Genomic DNA, 23,341 nt, shown 5'->3' with positions numbered 1-23,341 from the left:
CAGGTATGTGAATGACAGTGCCCCTGAGCTCCTTTCCTCAACTCGCTTTCTTGTGAGCTGGCCACAAAACCGCAGGATTGCTTCAGGCCCTAATCTTGTTCCAGCACGGCATGCTGAGCCTTTGGTTAATTCCTCTTCCTGTTGGGAAATGAGTGTTAAAATTGCCCGTGCATACTGGGCATATACCCTGAGAAAACCAAAATTCAAAAAGAGTCATGTACCAAAATGTTCATTGCAGCTCTATTTACAATAGCCCGGAGTTGGAAAGAACCTAAGCGCCCATCATCGGACGAATGGATAAAGAAGATGTGGCACATATACACAATGGAATATTACTCAGCCTTAAAAAGAAATGAAACTGAGTTATTTGTAATGAGATGGATAGACCTAGAGTCTGTCATACAGAGTGAAGTAAGTCAGAAAGAAAAAGACAAATAGCGTATGCTAACACATATATATGGAATTTAAAGGAAAAAAATGTCATGAAGAACCTAGGGATAAGACAGGAATAGAGGCGCAGACCTACTGGAGAACGGAATTGAGGATATGGGGAGGGGGAATGGTGAGTTTTGACAGGGCGAGAGAGAGTCATGGACATATACACACTAACAAATGTAGTAAGGTAGATAGCAAGGGGGAAGCAGCCGCAAGGCACAGGGATATTAGCTCGGGGCGTTGGGACAGCCTGGAGGGGTGGAAGGGGGAGAGAGGGAGGGAGGGAGACACAAGAGGGAAGACACAGGGAGCATATGTATATGTATAGCTGATTCACTTTGTTATAAAGCAAAAACTAACACACCATTGTAAAGCAATTATGCCCCAATAAAGATGTTAAAAAAATTATTTGCCCGTGCACACACCTACAGATAGTCTCCCATTGGTTCTCCGTATTCCTGTTCATCTTGCGCAGAAATTGCAAACAGTGCCAAACAGGAGGTTAAAGGCACTGACTCTCCAAATGGGGAGAGTGTAAGAAAAGGGTCTGGAATGGTGAACCTGAGTACCAGGGGACGAAAACAGACATGCATGTAAAAAGGTTTCCCAGTCACACGGTGGAGCATACTCTGGGTTTCCCATGCAAATTTTAGCTGAAGGAAGAATCCCTTGAACCTGGAGAGTTGGGAACCATGGAATGGGTACCAGGCAGTATGACATCAAAGGGTCTGCATTTGCTCACTGAACGTCACCAATGCTATCAGCCCTAAGGGTCCAGCCTTATCTCTCACTCAGCTCTGGGTGTAGATGTGGTACACCAGGTTGCATCACATGCCCTGTGTGAGTTATTTAAGAATTGCTCTCTATTTCACTGTCATTGTGTTTTGTTTTTGAATTTTTTTTTTGACACTGAGATTTATCGGATTTTCACTGCTGCGTTAATGCCACTGTAAACACTCTTGATTCTCTTACAGAGACATATATATCCATGGGTTTTAAGATTCTTCCTAGTCAGGTATATTCCTAGGCGTTGAATATGTGGTGTTGAGTCCATTTCGTTGAGCAAGGAGTAGGTCTTATCTATTACATATTTGGCTTATGGAACGGTATCTGTGCTAATTTCAGTCTCTGGTTTTATGCAGCACTCCAATGCACCTTTCTCCATAAGCAAGCACAAGTTGGTTTTCTAAATTTGAGACTGTTCTGTTTTGTAATTAAGTTCATGTGTAGTAAGGTTTACATACTGTTTATTAGTGATATTTTATGATGTTTCTTTTTATGTGTGACTTATTTTACGTAGAATCACCATACCTGAATCCACTCACTATGCCACTACGGGCCTGATGACACAGATTTCATTGCTGAGTGATATTCCATTGTACGTACGTACCACAACTTCTTTATCCATTGTTTGCTCTCTGAGATATTTACCTGGTACTGTAAACGAGGGTCTTGTGAACAGAGAGGTCCCAAACTTTGAGGTGGCTGGGTGTTTTTGATTTTAATTTCCCTAAGCTGTAGGACCATAAGTGGAAGTGCCATAGGCTGTGTTGCTTTGTTTCTTACGTGTTTCAGGAAACACATAACACTTCTCCAGATTGGCTGTCGGCAATTTACATCATATGCATCAGCATAATAAGGTTCCCTGTTTTCCATTGCCTGTCCTCCGTTTCTGGATTTTACAATTTTTTTAAATGGCCCTTTTGCCCTGGGGGGCACTGAGACTTCATTGTAGTGCAGATTTATTTAAAAGCTTGCTTGGTTGGCCAAAAATTGTGTATGCGTTTTTTCCTGAATATATTTAGGGAAAAAAGCATCCACACTTTTTGGACAAGTGCATCATTATCGACGTTCTGCCTCTTTTCCTATTCTTTAAGTGCAATTCCAGTTTAACCCTTCAGTCGTATTCCTGAAATTCTGCCCCGCTTTCAAGTCCCCTTCGCAGGCTTACTTCAATATATTTTTGGAGGATAGCTGTCATTTATAACTCTGCAGGTTTGTGAATTACAGTGCCCCTGAGCTCCTTTCTTCAACTCGCTTTCTTGTGAGCTGGGCAGAAAACCGCAGGATAGCTTCAGGCACTAATCTGTTTCCGGCAGGGCACACTGAGCCTTTGGTTATTTCCTCTTCCTGGTGGGAAATGAGCGTTACATTTGCCCGTGCAGACACCTATAGCTAGTCTCTCATTGGTTCTCCCTATTCCTGTTCACCTTGCACAGAAATTGCAAGCTGTGCAAAAGAGGAGGTTAAAGGCACTGACTCTCCTAGCGGGGAGTGTTAGTAAAGCATCTGGAATGGTGAACCCGAGGACCAGGATACGAAAACTGAGATGCATTTTAAATCGTTTCCCAATCACACAGTGGTCCATACTCTGGGTTTCCCATGCATGTTTTAGCTGGAGGAAGAATCCGTTGAACCTGGAGAGTTGGGACCCATGGAATGGGTACCATGCAGTATGACTTCAAAGGGTCTGCATTTTCTCAGCGAATCTCACCAATGCTATCAGCCTGAAGTGTCCAGCCTTATGTCTCAACAAGATCTGGGTGTAGATGTGGTCAATCCCGGCGGCATCACATGCCCTGAGTGAATTATTTAAGAATTGCTCTCTATTTCACTGTCTTTGTTTTCGAAATTTATTTTGATAATGGGATTTATCGGATTTTCACTGCTGCGTTTATGCCGCTGTACACACGCTTGATTCTCTTATGGAGACATATAAATCCATGGGTTTTAAGATTCCTCCTAGTCAGGTATATTCCTAGGCGTTGAATATGTGGTGTTGAGTCCATTTCGATGAGCAAGGAGTAGGTCTTGGCTATTACATATTTAGCTTATGGAAAGTTATCTGTGCTAATTTCATTCTCTGGTTTTATGTAGCACCCCAAGGCACCATTCCCCATAAGCAAGCACTAGTTGGTTTTCTAAATTTGAGACCCTGTTCTGTTTTGTAATTCAGTTCATGTGTAGTCAAGTTTACATTCCGTGTATTAGTCATATCTTATGATGTTTCTTTTTCTGTGTGACGTAGTTCACGTAGAATCACCGTACCTGCATCCACTCACAATGCCGCTACAGGCCTGATGACACAGATTTCATTGCTGAGTGATATTGCATTGTACGTACGTGCCACAACTTCTTTATCCATTTTTTGCTTTCTGGGATATTTACCTGATACTGTAGACGAGCTTCTTGTGAACACAGCCGTCCCAAATATTGGGGTGGCTGTCTGTTTTTGATTTTAATTTCCGTAAGCTATAGGACCATAAGTGGAAGTGCCATAGGCTGTGTTGCTTTGTTTCTTACGTGTTTCAGGAAACACCATACATTTCTCCAGGGTGGCTGCTGGCAATTTACATCCTGCCAATCAGCATAACAAGGCTCCCTGTTCTCCATATCCTGTCCTTACTTTCTGGATTTTACACTTTTTTCAGATGGCCCTTTTGCCCGGGGGGCAGTGAGACTTCATTGTAGTGCAGATTTCCTTTACAGGCTTGCTTGGTTGGCCAAAAAGGGCGTATGCGTTTTTTCCTGAATATATTCAGGAAAAAACGCATACGCCCTTTTTGGCCAAGTGCATCATTGTCGACGTCCTGCCTCTTTTCCTATGCTTTCAGGGCAATTCCAGTCTACCCCCTGCAATCGTTTTCCTGAAATTCTGCCGCGCTTTCATGTCCCCTTCGCAGGCTTACTTCAATATACTTTTGGAAGATAGCTGTCATTTATAACTCTGCAGGTTTGTGAATTACAGTGCCCCTGAGCTCCTTTCTTCAACTCGCTTTCTTGTGAGCTGGGCACAAAACCGCAGGATTGCTTCAGGCACTAATCTGTTTCCGGCAGGGCACGCTGAGCCTTTGGTTAATTCCTCTTCTTGGTGGGAAATGAGCGTTACATTTGCCCGTGCAGACACCTACAGCTAGTCTCTCATTGGTTCTCCCTATTCCTGTTCATCTTGCACAGAAATTGCAAGCTGTGCCAAAGAGGAGGTTTAAGGCACTGACTCTCCAAGCGGGGAGAGTGTTATTAAAGCATCTGGAATGGTGAACTCGAGGACCAGGATACGAAAACTGAGATGCATTTTAAATCGTATCCCAATCACACGGTGGACGATACTCTGGGTTTCCCATGCATGTTTTAGCTGGAGGAAGAATCCCTTGAACCTGGAGAGTTGGGACCCAGGGAATGGGTACCATGCAGTGTGACTTCAAAGGGTCTGCATTTGCTCACCGAAACTCACCAATGCTATCAGCCTGAAGTGTCCAGCCTTATGTCTCAACCAGCTCTGGGTGTAGATGTGGTCAATCCCGGTTGCATCACATGCCCTGAGTGAATTATTTAAGAATTGCTCTCTATTTCACTGTCTTTGTGTTTTGTTTTCGAAATTTATTTGGATAATGGGATTTATCAGATTTTCACTGCTGCTTTTCGCCCGATGTACACACGCTTGATTCCCTTACGGAGACATATATATCCATGGGTTTTAAGATTCTTCCTAGTCAGGTATATTCCTAGGCGTTGAATATGTGGTGTTGGGTCCATTTCGTTGAGCAAGGAGTAGGTCTTGTCTATTACATATTTGGCTTATGGAAAGTTATCTGTGCTAATTTCAGTCTCTGGTTTTATGCAGCACCCCAAGGCACCTTTCCCCATAAGCAAGCACTAGTTGGTTTTCAAAATTTGCGACCCTGTTCTGCTTTGTAATTCAGTTCATGTGTAGTCAAGTTTACATTCCGTGTATTAGTGATATCTTGTGATTCTTTTTCTGTGTGACGTAGTTCACGTAGAATCTCCGTACCTGCAACCACTCACTATGCCGCTACGGGCCTGATGACACAGATTTCATTGCTGAGTGATATTGCATTGCACGTACGTGCCACAACTTCTTTATCCATTTTTTGCTCTCTGGGATATTTACCTGGTACTGTAGACGAGCTTCTTGGGAACACAGCCGTCCCAAACTTTGGGGTGGCTCTCTGTTTTTGACTTTAATTTCCCTAAGCAATAGGACCATAAGTGCAATTGCCATAGGCTGTATTGCTTTGTTTCTTACGTGTTTCAGGAAACACCATACACTTCTCCAGGGTGGCTGTTCACAATTTACATCCTGCCAATCAGCATATCAAGGCTCCCTGTTCCCCATTTCCTGTCCTACCTTTCTGGATTTTACACTTTTTTCAGATGGCCCTTTTGCCCAGGGGTGCAGTGAGATTTCATTGTAGTGCAGATTTCCTTTACAGGCTTGCTTGGTTCGCCAAACAGGGCGTAAGCGTTTTTTCCTGAATATATTCCGGAAAAAACACATATGCCCTTTTTGGCCAAGTGCATCATTGTCGAGGTTCTGCCTCTTTTCCTATGCTTTCAGGGCAATTCCAGTCTAAACCCTGCAATCGTTTTACTGAAATTCTGCCCCGCTTTCAAGTCCCCTTCGCAGGGTTACTTCTAAATATTTTTGGAGGATAGCTGTCATTTATAACTCTGCAGGTTTGTGAATTACAGTGCCCCTGAGTTCTTTTCTTCAACTTGCTTTCTTGTGAGCTGGGCACAAAACCGCAGGATTGCTTCAGGCCCTAATCTGTTTCCAGCAGGGCACACTGAGCCTTTGTTTAATTCCTCTTCCTGATGGGCAATGAGCGTTACATTTGCCCGTGCAGACACCTACAGCTAGTCTCTCATTGGTTCTCCCTATTCCTGCTCATCTTGCACAGAAATTGCAAGCTGTGCCAAAGAGGAGGTTAAAGGCACTGACTCTCCAAGCGGGGAGAGTGTTAGTAAAGCATCTGGAATGGTGAACCCGAGGACCAGGATACGAAAACTTAGATGCATTTTAAATCATTTCCGAATCACACGGTGAACGATACTCTGGGTCTCCCATGCATGTTTTAGCTGGAGGAAGAATCCCTTGAACCTGGAGAGTTGGGACCCATGGAATGGGTACCATGCAGTATGACTTCAAAGGGTCTGCATTTGCTCACCGAAACTCACCAATGTTATCAGCCTGAGGTGTCCAGCCTTATGTCTCAACCAGCTCTGGGTGTAGATGTGGTCAATCCCGGTTGCATCACATGCCCTGAGTGAATTATTTAAGAATTGCTCTCTATTTCACTTTCTTTGTGTTTTGTTTTTGATATTTATTTTGATAATGGGATTTATCGGATTTTCACTGCTGCGTTTCTGCCGCTGTACACACGCTTGATTCTCTACGGAGACATATAAATCCATGGGTTTTAAGATTATTCCTAGTCAGATATATTCCTAGGCGTTGAATATGTGGTGTTGAGTCCATTTCGTTGTGCAAGGAGTAGGTCTTTTCTATTACATATGTGGTTATGGAATGTTATCTGTGCTAATTTCAGTTTCTGGTTTTATGCAGCACCCCAAGGCACCTTTCCCCATAAGCAATCACAAGTTGGTTTTCTAAATTTGCGACCCTGTTCTGTTTTGTAATTCAGTACATGTGTAGTCAAGTTTACATTCCGTGTATTAGTGATATCTTATGATGTTTCTTTTTCTGTGTGACGTAGTTCACGTAGAATCACCTTACCTGCATCCACTCACTATGCCGCTACGGGCCTGATGACACAGATTTCATTGCTGAGTGATATTGCGTTGCAGTACGTGCCACAACTTCTTTATCCATTTTTTGCTTTCTGGGATATTTACCTGGTAATGTAGACGAGCTTCTTGGGAACACAGCCGTCCGAAACTTTGGGGTGGCTCTCTGTTTTTGATTTTAATTTCCCTAAGCAATAGGACCATAAGTGCAATTGCCATAGGCTGTGTTGCTTTATTTCTTACGTGTTTCAGGAAACACCATACATTTCTCCAGGGTCGCTGTTCAAAATTTACATCCTGCCAATCGGCATAACAAGGCTCCCTGTTCTACATATCCTGTCCTACTTTTCTGGATTTTACACTTTTTTCAGATGGCCCTTTTGCCCGGGGGGGCAGTGAGATTTCATTGTAGTGTAGATTTCCTTTACAGGCTTGCTTGGTTGGCCAAAAAGGGCGTATGCGTTTTTTCCTGAATATATTCCGGAAAAAACGCATACGCCCTTTTTGGCCAAGTGCATCATTTTCGACGTTGTGCCTCTTTTCCTATGCTTTCAGGGCAATTCCAGTCTACCCCCTGCAGTCGTTTTCCTGAAATTCTGCCCCGCTTTCAAGTCCCCCTCGCAGGCTTACTTCAATATATTTTTGGAGGATAGCTGTCATTTATAACTCTGCAGGTTTGTGAATTACAGTGCCCCTGAGCTCCTTTCTTCAACTCGCTTTCTTGTGAGCTGGGCACAAAACCGCAGTATTGCTTCAGGCACTAATCTGTTTCTGTCAGGGCACGCTGAGCCTTTGGTTAATTCCTCTTCCTTGTGGGAAATGAGCGTTACATTTGCCCGTGCAGACACCTACAGCTAGTCTCTCATTGGTTCTCCCTATTCCTGTTCATCTTGCACAGAAATTGCAAGCTGTGCCAAAGTGGAGGTTAAAGGCTCTGACTCTCCAAGCGGGGAGAGTGTTAGTAAAGCATCTGGAATGGTGAACCCGAGGACCAGGATATAAAAACTGAGATGCATTTTAAATCGTTTGCGAATCACACGGTGGACGATACTCTGGGATTCCCATGCATGTTTTAGCTGGAGGAAGAATCCCTTGAACCTGGAGAGTTGGGACCCATGGAATGGGTACATTGCAGTATGACTTCAAAGGGTCTGCATTTGCTCACCGAAACTCACCAATGCTATCAGCCTGAAGTGTCCAGCCTTATGTCTCAACCAGCTCTGGGTGTAGATGTAGTCAATCCCGCTTGCATCACATTCTCTGAGTGAATTATTTAAGAATTGCTCTCTATTTCACTGTCTTTGTGTTTTGTTTTCGAAATTTATTTTGATAATGGGATTTATCCGATATTCACTGCTGCGTTTCGGCCGCTGTACACATGCTTGATTCTCTTACGGAGACATATATATCCATGGGTTTTAAGATTCTTCCTAGTCAGGTATATTCCTAGGCGATGAATATGTGGTGTTGGGTCCATTTCGTTGAGCAAGGAGTAGGTCTTGTCTATTAAATATTTGGCTTATGGAAAGTTATCTGTGCTAATTTCAGTCTCTGGTTTTATGCAGCACCCCAAGGCACCTTTCCCCATAAGCAAGCACTAGTTGGTTTTCTAAATTTCAGACCCTGTTCTGTTTTGTAATTCAGTTCATGTGTAGTCAAGTTTACATTCCTTGTATTAGTGATATCTTATGATGTTTCTTTTTCTGTGTGAAGTAGTTCACGTAGAATCACCGTACCTGCATCCACTCACTATGCCGCTACGGGCCTGATGACACAGATTTCATTGCTGAGTGATATTGCATTGCACGTACTTGCCACAACTACTTTATCCATTTTTTGCTTTCTGGGATATTTACCTGCACTGTAGACGAGCTCCTTGGGAACACAGCCTTCCCAAACTTTGGGGTGGATCTCTGTTTTTGATTTTAATTTCTGTAAGCTATAGGACCATACGTGGAAGTGCCATAGGCTGTGTTGCTTTGTTTCTTACGTGTTTCAGGAAACACCATACACTACTCCAGGGTGGCTGCTGGCAATTTACATCCTGCCAATCAGCATAATAAGGCTCCCTCTTCTCTATATCGTGTCCTACCTTTCTGGATTTTACACTTTTTTAAACGGCCCTTTTGCCTGTGGGGGGGGCAGTGAGACTTCATTGTAGTGCAGATTTCCTTTACAGGCTTGCTTGGTTGGCCAAAAAGGGCGTATGCGTTTTTTCCTGAATATATTCAGGAAAAAACGCATACGCTCTTTTTGGCCAAGTGCATCATTGTCGACGTTGTGCCTCTTTTCCTATGCTTTCAGGGCAATTCCAGTCTACCCCCTGCAATCGTTTTCCTGAAATTCTGCCCCGCTTTCAAGTCTCCTTCGCAGGCTTACTTCAATATATTTTTGGAGGATAGCTGTCATTTATAACTCTGCAGGTTTGTGAATTACAGTGCCCCTGAGCTCCTTTCTTCAACTCTCTTTCTTGTGAGCTGGGCACAAAACCGCAGGATTGCTTCAGGCCCTAATCTGTTTCCGGCAGGGCATGCTGTGCCTTTGGTTAATTCCTCTTCCTGGTGGGAAATGAGCGTTACATTTGCCCGTGCAGACACCTATAGCTAGTCTCTCATTGGTTCTCCCTATTCCTGTTCATCTTGCACAGAAATTGCAAGCTGTGCCAAACAGGAGGTTAAAGGCACTGACTCTCCAAGCGGGGAGAGTGTTAGTAAAGCATCTGGAATGGTGAACCCGAGGACCAGGATACGAAAACTGAGATGCATTTTAAATCGTTTCCCAATCACACGGTGGACCATACTGTGGGTTGCCCATGCATGTTTTAGCTGGAGGTAGAATCCCTTGCACCTGGAGAGTTGAGACCCATGGAATAGGTACCATGCAGTATGACTTCAAAGGGTCTGCATTTGCTCACTGAAACTCACCAATTCTATCAGCCTGAAGTGTCCAGCCTTATGTCTCAACCAGCTCTGGGTGTAGATGTGGTCAATCCCGGTTGCATCACATGCCCTGAGTGAATTATTTAAGAATTGCTCTGTATTTCACTGTCTTTGTGTTTTGTTTTTGAAATTTATTTTGATAATGGAATTTATCGGATTTTCACTGCTGCGTTTTGGCCGCTGTACACATGCTTGATTCAATTACGGAGACATATATATCCATGGGTTTTAAGATTCTTCCTAGTCAGGTATATTCCTAGGCGTTGAATATGTGGTGTTGGGTCCATTTCGTTGAGCAAGGAGTAGGTCTTGTCTATTACATATTTGGCTTATGGAAAGTTATCTGTGCTAATTTCAGTCTCTGGTTTTATACAGCACCCCAACGCACCTTTCCCCATAAGCAATCACTAGTTGGTTTTCTAAATTTGAGACCCTGTTTTGTTTTGTAATTCAGTTCATGTGTAGTCAAGTTTACATTCCGTGTATTAGTGATATCTTATCATGTTTCTTTTCTGTGCGACGTAGTTCACGTAGAATCACCGTACCTGCATCCACTCACTATGCCGCTACGGGCCTGATGACACAAATTTCATTGCTGAGTGATATTGCATTGTACGTACGTGCCACAACTTCTTTATCCATTTTTTGCTTTCTGGGATATTTACCTGATACTGTAGACGAGCTTCTTGTGAACACAGCTGTCCCAAATATTGGGGTGGCTGTCTGTTTTTGATTTTAATTTCCGTAAGCTATAGGACCATAAGTGGAAGTGCCATAGGCTGTGTTGCTTTGTTTCTTACGTGTTTCAGGAAACACCATACACTTCTCCAGTGTGGCTGTTCACAATTTACATCCTGCCAATCAGCATATCAAGGCTCCCTGTTCTCCATATCCTGTCCTACCTTTCTGGAGTTTACACTTTTTTCAGATGGCAATTTTGCCCTGGGGGGCAGTGAGATTTCATTGTAGTGCAGATTTCCTTTACAGGCTTGCTTGGTTGGCCAAAAAGCGCGTATGCGTTCTTTCCTGAATATATTCAGGAAAAAACGCATACGCCCTTTTTGGCCAAGTGCATCATTGTCGACGTTGTGCCTCTTTACCTACGCTTTCAGTGCAATTCCAGTCTACTCCCTGCAATCGTTTTCCTGAAATTCTGCCCCGCTTTCAAATCCCCTTCGCAGGCTTACTTCAATATATTTTTGGAGGATAGTTGTCATTTATAACTCTCCAGGTTTGTGAATTACAGTGCCCCTGAGCTCCTTTCCTCAACTCGCTTTCTTGTGAGCTGGGCACAAAACCGCCTGATTGCTTCAGGCACTAATCTGTTTCCGGCAGGGCACGCTGAGCCTTTGGTTAATTCCTCTTCCTGGTGGGAAATGAGCGTTACATTTGCCCGTGCAGACACCTACAGCTAGTCTCTCATAGGTACTCCCTATTCCTGTTCATCTTGCACAGAAATTGCAAGCTGTGTCAAAGAGGAGGTTAAAGGCACTGACTCTCCAAGCGGGGAGAGTGTTAGTAAAGCATCTGGAATGGTGAACCCGAGGACCAGGATATGAAAACTGAGATGCATTTTAAATCGTTTCCCAATCACACAGTGGACGATACTCTGGGTTTCCGATGCATGTTTTAGCTGGAGGAAGAAACCCTTGAACCTGGAGAGTTGGGACCCATGGAATGGGTACCATGCAGTATGACTTCAAAGGGTCTGCATTTGATCTCCGAAACTCACCAATGCTATCAGCCTGAAGTGTCCAGCCTTATGTCTCAACGAGCTCTGGGTGTAGATGTGGTCAATCCCGGTTGCATCACATGCCCTGAGTGAATTATTTAAGAATTGCTCTCTATTTCACTCTTTGTGTTTTGTTTTCGAAATTTATTTTGATAATGGGATTTATTGGATTTTCACTGCTGGGTTTTGGCCGCTTTACACACGCTTGATTCTCTTACGGATATATATATATCCATAGGTTTTAAGATTCTTCCTAGTCAGGTATATTCCGAGGCGTTGATTATGTGGTGTTGGGTCCATTTCGTTGAGCAAGGAGTAGGTCTTGTCTATTACATATTTGGCTTATGGAAAGTTATCTGTGCTAATTTCAGTTTCTGGTTTTATGCAGCACCCCAACGCACCTTTCCCCATAAGCAAGCACTAGTTGGTTTTCTAAATTTGTTCTGTTTTGTAATTCAGTTCATGTGTAGTCAAGTTTACATTCCGTGTATTAGTGACATCTTATGATGTTTCTTTTTCTGTGTGACGTAGTTCACGTAGAATCACCGTACCTGCATCCACTCACTATGCCGCTACGGGCCTGATGACACAGATTTCATTGCTTTGTGATATTGCATTGTACGTACGTGCCACAACTTCTTTATCCATTTTTTGCTTTCTGGGATATGTACCTGATACTGTACACGAGTTTCTTGTGAACACAGCCATCCCAAACATTGGGGTTGCTGTCTGTTTTTGATTTTAATTTCCCTAAGCTATAGGACCATATGTGGAAGTGCCATAGGCTGTGTTGCTTTGTTTCTTACGTGTTTCAGGAAACACCATACATTTCCCAGGGTGGCTGCTGGCAATTTACATCCTGCCAATCAGCATAACAAGGCTCCCTGTTCTCCATATCCTGTCCTACCTTTCTGGATTTTAGACTTTTTTCAGATGGCCATTTTGCCCGGGGGGCAGTGAGATTTCATTGTAGTGCAGATTTCCGTTACAGGCTTGCTTGTTTGGCCAAAAAGGGCGTATGCGTTTTTTCCTGAATATATTCAGGAAAAAACGCATACGCACTTTTTGGCCATGTGCGTCATTGTCGACGTTGTGCCTCTTTTCCTATGCTTTCAGGGCAATTCCAGTCTAACCCCTGCAATCGTTTTCCTGAAATTCTGCCCCGCTTTCAAGTCCCCTTCGCAGGCTTACTTCAATATACTTTTGGAAGATAGCTGTCATTTATAACTCTGCAGGTTTGTGAATTACAGTGCCCCTGAGCTCCTTTCTTCAACTTGCTTTCTTGTGAGCTGGGCACAAAACCGCAGGATTGCTTCAGGCCCTAATCTGTTTCCAGGAGGGCATGCTGAGCCTTTGGTTAATTCCTCTTCCTGGTGGGAAATGAGCGTTACATTTGCCCGTGCAGACACCTACAGCTAGTCTCATTGGTTCTCCCTATTCCTGTTCATCTTGCACAGAAATTGCAAGCTGTGCCAAAGAGGAGGTTAAAGGCACTGACTCTCCAAGCGGGGAGAGTGTTAGTAAAGCATCTGGAATGGTGAACCCGAGGAACAGGATATGAAATCTGAGATGCACTTTAAATCGTTTCCCTATCACACGGTGGACGATACTCTGCGTTCCCCATGCATGTTTTAGCTGGAGGAAGAATCCCTTGAACCTGGAGAGTTGGGACCCATGGAATGGGTACCATGCAGTATGACTTCAAAGGGTCTGCATTTGCTCACCGAAACTCACCAATGCTATCAGCCTGAAGTGTCCAGCCTTATGTCTCAACCAGCTCTGGGTGTAGATGTGGTCAATCCCGGTTGCATCACATGCCCTGAGTGAATTATTTAAGAATTGCTCTCTATTTCACTGTCTTTGTGTTTTGTTTTTGAAATTTATTTTGATAATGGGATTTATCTGATTTTCACTGCTGCGTTTCGGCCGCTGTACACATGCTTGATTCTCTTACGGAGACATATATATCCATGGGTTTTAAGATTCTTCCTTGTCAGGTATATTCCTAGGCGTTGAATATGTGGTGTTGGGTCCATTTCGTTGAGCAAGGAGTAGGTCTTGTCTAATACATATTTGGCTTATGGAAAGTTATCTGTGCTAATTTCAGTCTCTGGTTTTATGCAGCACCCCAAGGCACCTTTCCCCATAAGCAAGCAGTAGTTGGTTTTCTAAATTTGAGACCCTGTTCTGTTTTGTAATTCAGTTCATGTGTAGTCAAGTTTACATTCCGTGTATTAGTGATATCTTATGATGTTTCTTTTTCTGTGTGACGTAGTTCACGTAGAATCACCGTACCTGCATCCACTCACTATGCCGCTACGGGCCTGATGACACAGATTTCATTGCTGAGTGATATTGCATTGTACGTACGTGCCACAACTTCTTTATCTATTTTTTGTTTTCTGGGATATTTACCTGATACTGTAGACGAGCTTCTTGGGAACACAGCCGTCCCAAATATTGGGGTAGCTGTCTGTTTTTGATTTTAATTTCCGTAAGCTATAGGACCATAAGTGGAAGTGCCATAGTCTGTGTTGCTTTGTTTCTTACGTGTTTCAGGAAACACCATACACTTCTCCAGGGTGGCTGCTGGCAATTTACATCCTGCCAATCAGCATAACAAGGCTCCCTGTTCTCCATATCTTGTCCTACCTTTCTGGATTTTACACTTTTTTCAGATGGCCCATTTGCCCGGGGGGCAGTGAGACTTCATTGTAGTGCAGATTTCCTTTACAGGCATGCTTGGTGGGCCAAAAAGTGCGTATGCGTTTTTTCCTGAATATATTCAGGAAAAAACGCATACGCCCTTTTTGGCCAAGTGCATCATTGTCGACGTTCTGCCTCTTTTCCTATGCTTTCAGGGCAATTCCAGTCTACCCCCTGCAATCATTTTCCTGAAATTCTGCCCCGCTTTCAAGTCCCCTTCGCAGGCTTACTTCAATATATTTTTGGAGGATAGCTGTCATTTATAACTCTGCAGGTTTGTGAATTACAGTGCCCCTGAGCTCCTTTCTTCAACTCTCTTTCTTGTGAGCTGGGCACAAAACCGCAGGATTGCTTCAGGCCCTAATCTGTTTCCGGCAGGGCACGCTGAGCCTTTGGTGAATTCCTCTTCCTGGTGGGAAATGAGCGTTACATTTGCCCGTGTAGACACCTCCAGCTAGTCTCTCATTGGTTCTCCCTATTCCTGTTCATCTTACACAGAAATAGCAAGCTGTGCCAAAGAGGAGGTTAAAGGCACTGACTCTCCAAGCGGGGATAATGTTAATAAAACATCTGGAATGGTGAACCCGAGGAACAGGATACGAAAACTGAGATGCATTTTAAATCGTTTCCCAATCACACGGTGGACCATACTGTGGGTTTCCCATGCATGTTTTAGCTGGAGGAAGAATCCCTTGAACCTGGAGAGTTGTGAACCATGGAATAGGTACCATGCAGTATGACTTCAAAGGGTCTGCGTTTGCTCACCGAAACTCTCGAATGCTATCAGCCTGAAGTGTCCAGCCTTATGTCTCAAGCAGCTCTGGGTGTAGATGTGGTCAATCCCGGTTGCATCACATGCCCTGAGTGAATTATTTAAGAATTGCTCTCTATTTCACTGTCTTTGTGTTTAGTTTTTGAAATTTATTTTGATAATGGGATTTATCGGATTTTCACTGCTGCGTTTATGCCGCTGTACACACGCCTGATTCTCTTACGGAGACATATAAATCCATGGGTTTTAAGATTCTTCCTAGTCAGGTATATTCCTAGGCGTTGAATATGTGGTGTTGAGTCCATTTCGTTGAGCAAGGAGTAGGTCTTGTCTATTACATATTTGGCTTATGGAATGTTATCTGTGCTAATTTCAGTCTCTGGTTTTATGCAGCACCCCAACGCACCTTTCCCCATAAGCAAGCACTAGTTGGGTTTCTAAATTTGCGACCCTGTTCTGTTTTGAAATTCAGTTCATATGTAGTCAAGTTTACATTCCATGTATTAGTGATATCTTATGATGTTTCTTTTTCTGTGTGACGTAGTTCACGTAGAATCACTGTACCTGCATCCACTCACTATGCCGCTACGGGCCTGATGACACAGATTTCATTGCTGAGTGATATTGCATTGCAAGTACGTGCCACAACATCTTTATCCATTTTTTGCTTTCTGGGATATTTACCTGGTAATGTAGACGAGCTTCTTGGGAACACAGCCGTCCCAAACTTTGGGGTGGCTCTCTGTTTTTGATTTTAATTTCCCTAAGCAATAGGACCATAAGTGCAATTGCCATAGGCTGTGTTGCTTTATTTCTTACGTGTTTCAGGAAACACCATACATTTCTCCAGGGTGGCTGTTCACAATTTACATCCTGCCAATCAGCATAACAAGGCTCCCTGTTCTCCATATCCTGTCTTACCTTTCTGGATTTTACACTTTTTTCAGATGGCCCTTTTGCCCGGGGTGGTAGTGAGATTTCATTGTAGTGCAGAGTTCCTTTACAGGCTTGCTTGGTTGGCCAAAAAGTGCGTATGCGTTTTTTCCTGAATATATTCAGGAAAAAACGCATACGCCCTTTTTGGCCAAGTGCATCATTGTCGACGTTGTGCCTCTTTTCCTATGCTTTCAGGGCAATTCCAGTCTACCCCCCGCAATCGTTTTCCTGAAATTCTGCCCCGCTTTCAAGTCCGCTTCGCAGGCTTACTTCAATATACTTTTGGAAGATAGCTGTCATTTGTAACTCTGCAGGTTTGTGAATTACAGTGCCCCTGAGCTCCTTTCTTCAACTCGCTTTCTTGTGAGCTGGGCACAAAACCGCAGGATTGCTTCAGGCCCTAATCTGTTTCCGGCAGGGCACGCTGTGCCTTTGGTTAATTCCTCTTCCTGGTGGGAAATGAGCGTTACATTTGCCCATGCAGACACCTACAGCTAGTCTCTCATTGGTTCTCCCTATTCCTGTTCATCTTGCACAGAAATTGCAAGCTGTGCCAAAGAGGAGGTTAAAGGCACTGACTCTCCAAGCGGGGAGAGTGTTAGTAAAGCATCTGGAAAGGTGAACCCGAGGACCAGGATACGAAAACTGAGATGCATTTTAAATCGTATCCCAATCACACGGTGGACGATACTCTGGGTTTCCCATGCCAATTTTAGCTGAAGGAAGAATCCCTTGAACCTGGAGAGTTGGGAACCATGGAATGGGTACCAGGCAGTATGACTTCAAAGGGTCTGCATTTGCTCACCGAAACTCACCAATGCTATCAGCCTGAAGTGTCCAGCCTTATGTCTCAACCAGCTCTGGGTGTAGATGTGGTCAATCCCGGTTGCATCACATGCCCTGAGTGAATTATTTAAGAATTGCTCTCTATTTCACTGTTTTGTGTTTTGTTTTTGAAATTTATTTTGATAATGGGATTTATCGGATATTCACTGCTGCGTTTCGGCCGCTGTACACACGCTTGATTCTCTTACGGAGACATATATATCCATGGGTTTTAACATTCTTCCTAGTCAGGTATATTCCTAGGCGTTGAATATGTGGTGTTGGGTCCATTTCGTTGAGCAAGGCGTAGGTCTTGTCTATTACATATTTGGCTTTTGGAAAGTTATCTGTGCTAATTTCAGTCTCTGGTTTTATGCAGCACCCCAACGCACCTTTCCCCATAAGCAAGCACTAGTTGGTTTTCTAAATTTGAGACCCTGTTCTGTTTTGTAATTCAGTTCATGTGTAGTCAAGTTTACATTCCGTGTATTAGTGATATCTTATGATGTTTCTTTTTCTGTGTGACGTAGTTCACGTAGAATCACCGTACCTGCATCCACTCACTATGCCGCTACGGGCCTGATGACACAGATTTCATTGCTGAGTGATATTGCATTGTACGTACGTGCCACAACTTCTTTATCCATTTTTTGCTTTCTGGGATATTTACCTGATACTGTAGACGAGCTTCTTGTGAACACAGCCGTCCCAAATATTGGGGTGGCTGTCTGTTTTTGATTTTAATTTCCGTAAGCTATAGGGCCATAAGTGGAAGTGCCATAGGCTGTGTTGCTTTGTTTCTTACGTGTTTCAGGAAACACCATACACTTCTCCAGGGTGGCTGCTGGTAATTTACATCCTGCCAATCAGCATAACAAGGCTCCCTGTTCTCCATATTCTGTCCTACCTTTCTGGATTTTACACTTTTTTCAGATGACCCTTTTTCCCGGGGGGCAGTGAGACTTCATTGTAGTGCAGATTTCATTTACAGGCTTGCTTGGTTGGCCAAAAAGTTCGTATGTGTTTTTTCCTGAATATATTCAGGAATAATCGCATACGCCATTTTTGGACAAGTGCATCATTGCCAACGTTCTGCCTCTTTTCCTATGATTTCAGGGCATTTCCCGTCTACCCCCTGCAATCGTTTTCCTGAAATTCTGCCCCGCTTTCAAGTCCCCTTCGCAGGCTTACTTCAATATATTTTTGGAGGATAGGTGTCATTTATAACTCTGCAGTTTTGTGAATTACAGTGCCCCTGAGCTCTTTTCTGCAACTCGCTTTCTTGTGAGCTGGGCACAAAACCGCAGGATTGCTTCAGGCACTAATCTGTTTCTGGCAGGGCACGCTGAGCCTTTGGTTAATTCCTCTTCCTGGTGGGCAATGAGCGTTACATTTGCCCGTGCGGACACCTAAAGCTAGTCTCTCATTGGTTCTACCTATTCCTGTTCATCTTGCGCAGAAATTGCAAACTTTGCCAAACAATAGGTTAAAGGCACTGACTCTCCAAGCGGAGAGAGTGTTAGTAAAGCGTCTGGAATGGTGAACACAAGGACCAGGATACGAAAACTGAGATGCATTTTAAATCGTTTCCCAATCACACGGTGGACCATACTCTGGGTTTCCCATGCATGTTTTAGCTGGAAGAAGAATCCCTTGACCCTGGAGAGTTGGAACCCATGGAATGGGTACAATGCAGTATGATTTCAAAGGGTCTGCATTTGCTCACCGAAACTCACCAATGCTATCAGCCTGAAGTGTCCAGCCTTATGTCTCAACCAGCTCTGGGTGTAGATGTGGTAAATCCAGGTTGCATCACATGCCCTGAGTGAATTATTTAAGAATTGCTCTCTATTTCACTGTCTTTGTGTTTTGTTTTTGAAATTTATTTTGATAATGGGATTTATCGGATTTTCACTGCTGCGTTTATGCCGCTGTACACGCGCTTGATTCTTTTACGGAGACATATAAGTCCATGGGTTTTAAGATTCTTACTAATCCGTTATATTTTTAGGCGTTGAATATGTGGTGTTGAGTCCATTTCGTTGAGCAAGGAGTAGGCCTTGTCTATTACATATTTGGCTTATGGAATGGTATCTGTGCTAATTTCAATCTCTGGTTTTATGCAGCACCCCAACTCACTTTTCCCCTTAAGGAAGCATAAGTTGGTTTTCTTAATTTGAAACCCTCTTCTCTTTTGTAATTCAGTTCATGTGTAGCCATGTTAACATTCCATGTATTAGTAATATCTTATGTCTTTTTCTTTTTGAATTATGTGACTTTGAATGATCACACGTAACTCCTCTGGAGTTGTTATAACTGGCCGTATTTCATTGATTTCCAGGCTGAGTAATATTCCACTCTACATAAGCACCACATCTCTATCCGTTTTTTCTCTGCAGATACATTTAAGTTATATCCTAGTCGAGGATCTTTTAAACAGAGAGGTGGTAAACATTGGGGTGCCTGTGTCCTCTCGATTTTTGTTTTTCCCAAGATATACGTCCATGAGTGCAAGTGCCCTGTGCTCGGTAGCTCATTTTTTAGATGCTTTAGTAAACACAATACACTTATCCAGAGTGACCGTTGGCAATATACATTTCCACTATAAGACTCACAGGGCTCCCTTTTCTCCTTGCCCTGTCCTGCATTTCTGGTGTTTACACTTTATGAGGACGGCTCTTCTGACTGATGCAAAGTGATATGTTTTGTAGTATTGATTTCCAGTGCCCACCTGTTTGGTTGGCTAAAAAAGTGTATGCCCTTTTCTTGAATATATACAGAAAAAGACGCATACACCCTTTTTGGCCAACTGCAATGTTGGCAATGTTCAGCCCCTTTTCTTGTGCTTAATGGCGAGTCCTTTCTACCTCTTCCAATCCCTTTCCTGCCATTCTCCGTTGCTTACAAGTCCTTTTCTCTGACTTTCCTCAAGACATTTTTCAGTGATAGATATTTTCAATTCTGCAGTTTCGTGAATTTTAGTGCCCCTGAGTTCCATTTTCCAACTTGTGTTTATGGGAACTGGCCACAAAGCATCAGGATTCCTCAAGCCCTATTCTGTTTCCATGGGCAACCCTAGCCTTTGGTCAATTCGTCTTCCTGATTGGAAATTAGAGTGACATGTGCCTGTCCGAACACCTAGGACTTGTCTCTCATTGTTCCTCCTCCTTCTGCTTCATCCTCTGGACAAATTCCTAACTGTTTGCAACAGGATGTTGACAGTGCTGACATCTCCTAGTGGGGAGACTGTTAGTAAAGACGCTGGAGTGCTGAACCCTAGCACCAAGAGATGAGGAGATGAGATGCCTTTTCCAAACTTTTCCCGATCAGACGGTATACCATCCTCTGGGTGTGACAGGCATGTTTTAGGTGTAGGAAGGGTCCCATTCATGTGAGGAGAACACCAGGGGATTTTAAATATCAGTGTCTCTCCGCAACCCAAACTGGGGAATTTTTTAAGCTACGGCTACACATATGTTCATTAAGGGCCTTGGGAAGTAGGCAGAGTCCAAACTTTAGATGATTGAAGTCTTCAGGGTCAGAAGCACTCACCACTGTCTTCCCTTAGATTTCATTTTTACTGTCATTGATGGATGATGTCAATAAAAATATCTATTCTTTTTCAGATCATTTCCCCTTATAGATTATTGCAAAATATTGAGTGTAGTTCCCTGTGCTATACAGTAGTTCCTTGCTGATGATTTCATACATAGCAGTGTGTATGTGTTAATCCCAAACTGTTAATTTATCCCTCCTCCTACCATTTCCCTTTGGTAATAATAAATTATAAGATTTTATGCTTCTCAGAAATGGGGGAGCTGAAAGAGAGGTATCATTTTCAATGCAAAAGCATTTAAAACAAGATTGAAGCTTTAACCAAGATTATTAGATGTACATCCTTGGAAAGAAATCACTTTGTTTCTCTAATATTGACCTGACAAAGAAGACAAACCTTTTCACTGAACTTGCTTATAAGAAAGTGATGGAAATATCAAATGGAAGTGTTAGAAACATCTTATTTTACCCGAGCCTTATACACTGTTCTATGTTAATTACAGTTTGGCTCACACATCTGTTCACTGAAGTTACAATGTTCTCAATTTCTGTTACTGATCCTCCAGAGTGGACGCCAACAAGTGTCCCCCTGCCCAGTGTCATTGGAGCCAATAGATCGAGACTGAGTTTGGTTCAAAAGCAAAGGAAACTTTATATTTTGATCAGAGAATGGAGAGGTGCTACCCTGTGGGCTGTGGGCTGGGCTGCTGTGTAGAGATCCTGTCAGAGTCACTGGGAGGGAGGGGGCTGAGCTCTCGAGGACCTGGTTGGCTGCAGCTCAGGCTCTATGTCACGGAGTCTGAACTGGGCCCCAGGAGCTGAAGTGTCATCGAGCCATTCTGCTCTAGGAAATCTGGTCTGAAATGCCGGGTGTGGAACCTCTGTATGCGGGACCCTAGGAGCACCTGAAATTAGACAAAGCACAAAGGATAAAAAAGGTTAGACTTTATTTTATTGCCCAGATTCTATTTTTATCTCCCAGGCATTTTTAAGGGGCTTTGCCTGGGACAAACTTCTCTTCTGCCTTTTGTCCCTTTCCTCATTCTTGGAGTGCTGCGGGTGCAGACCCTTCTTCTGTAACTGCTGAGTGCTGAGTTAGGAGGCTTCATACCCGTGGGCGAGGGTCAGAACTTCTCCCCAGCAGCCTCCAGGTGACGTTGATTGTCCCCAGGCCTCCTGCCTCCCTGCTCGTCCACCTGAGCACCAGTATTGGAAGTGTTATAGATTCTAATGACCTTTAAGGGTCCAGAAAGGAGATGTGCAGTGGCGCTGTGAGGTCCAGTTTCACCCCGCCCCACATTTGTTCGGCCACCTTAGGCTGACCGTTTCTGCCAGCCTAGATGCTCTGACTGACCGTTTCTGCCAGCCTAGATGCTCTGACCAACAGTCTGCGCTTTCTTCCATTAGGCCCCTGAATTAACGTAAAAACAGCACCAGGTGTCAGGATCCTGCCCGCTCAGCTCCCAGACAGTCCAGGGTCAGTGGTGATGAAGGATCATGATGGTCACTGAGTCAAGAGCCTTTGGAAGTAAACAGGAGTCCAGCCGGTCTTATTGGCCACCATCATCAGGGTGTCTGTAGGCTTTTCTATGGTGACAGCATGATATACGGTTCCCCCGCCAAGATTATTAGCTCCCCTCTGGGTACAGTAAGTACTGCAAGCAGTAGTCTACTCTTTTGGGACACACTCTTGTTGTTTTATGAGAGAAACTCCAGGTCAAGTGATGGTCACATGGGTCGTCATGGTGCCCCGTTGCCCCCGGTTATCTCTCTGGAGGTTGGAGTTGGAGGGCCTCCTCAATCGAGGTCAGTGTGCCCACGGAGCAAACCCTGCAACTTCAGGGCATGGTTGGGGGTTAGGATCACCATGTGGGGTCCGTTTCCCTTAGAAGGGAGGTGACCTTTTGGGCTGCTGATTTCCAGGTTTTCAGATACCACCAGTATCTTGGCCAGATGTGGCGGTGGGCCAAGCCCCTTGGTGACCATAGTTTACCCTACCTGGATGGCATTCTTGCATTGTTCCATTTCAAGTGGTCCCAGTTTTTGCACTAATACTCCAATGGCGATTCACCTTTCACCAGGAATGTAAAGGTCAAAGGGTTTAGCTAAATTAGGGAGTTCCAGGGCAAGGGTCTGAATTGACTGCTCTTTCCATTCTTGAAAGGCCACTTCTGGATTCTATTCAAAAGGATCATCATCTTTTCCTTTCAGTGTTTCATATAGAGGCCCAGCTAGTAGACTGTAGTTAGGGATCCAGAGGCAGGAAACCCTGGCTTCCCCAGGAACCCCTAAGCTGTCTTCTAGTTTCAGAAAGGGGTAAGGCTGTAAATTGTTTCTTCCCTTTCCTGGGATGGGCTTCTCCGACCTTCTGTGAGAATGAAGCCCAGGCAGGTCACCGTAGTCTGTGATACTTGAGCTTTTTCGTGGACAACTTCTATCCTTTATTGGCGTGGTAGTTCTGAGGCCTCCTTAGTAGGGCTGGCGATCAGAATGTCGTCTGAATATTGAAGGAGTGTTTCCTTTTCCAGAGGTAGAACTTTTAGGTCTTTAGCTGAGCTTTCCCCAAAGATGGTGTGGGAATTTTTGAACCCTTGGGGCAAGACAGCCTGGAAGTATTGTTTTAGTTGTATGTTGAGTCCTGTCACTCACAAGCCAAAATTTCTTGTGACTCTGGGACTAATGGAATACAAAAGAAGGCATCAGTGAAGACTAATACAGAATACCAAGTCCTGGTGGTTGGTAGAATGACCAGCAGGCTGTAGGATTTAGGAACTACTGGAGGTATATCCTCAGTGGCTTCACTGACTGTCCTGACATCCTTTACCAGGACTCCAGCAGCCCATGGGGCTCTCAAGGTCAGGCCAATCCCAGGATATGGAGCTCACCTGGGCA

This window comes from Phocoena phocoena, chromosome 3 (genome assembly GCF_963924675.1).
Source record: "Phocoena phocoena chromosome 3, mPhoPho1.1, whole genome shotgun sequence".
Classification (NCBI taxonomy): domain Eukaryota; kingdom Metazoa; phylum Chordata; class Mammalia; order Artiodactyla; family Phocoenidae; genus Phocoena; species Phocoena phocoena.
This window is presented reverse-complemented; position numbering follows the sequence as displayed.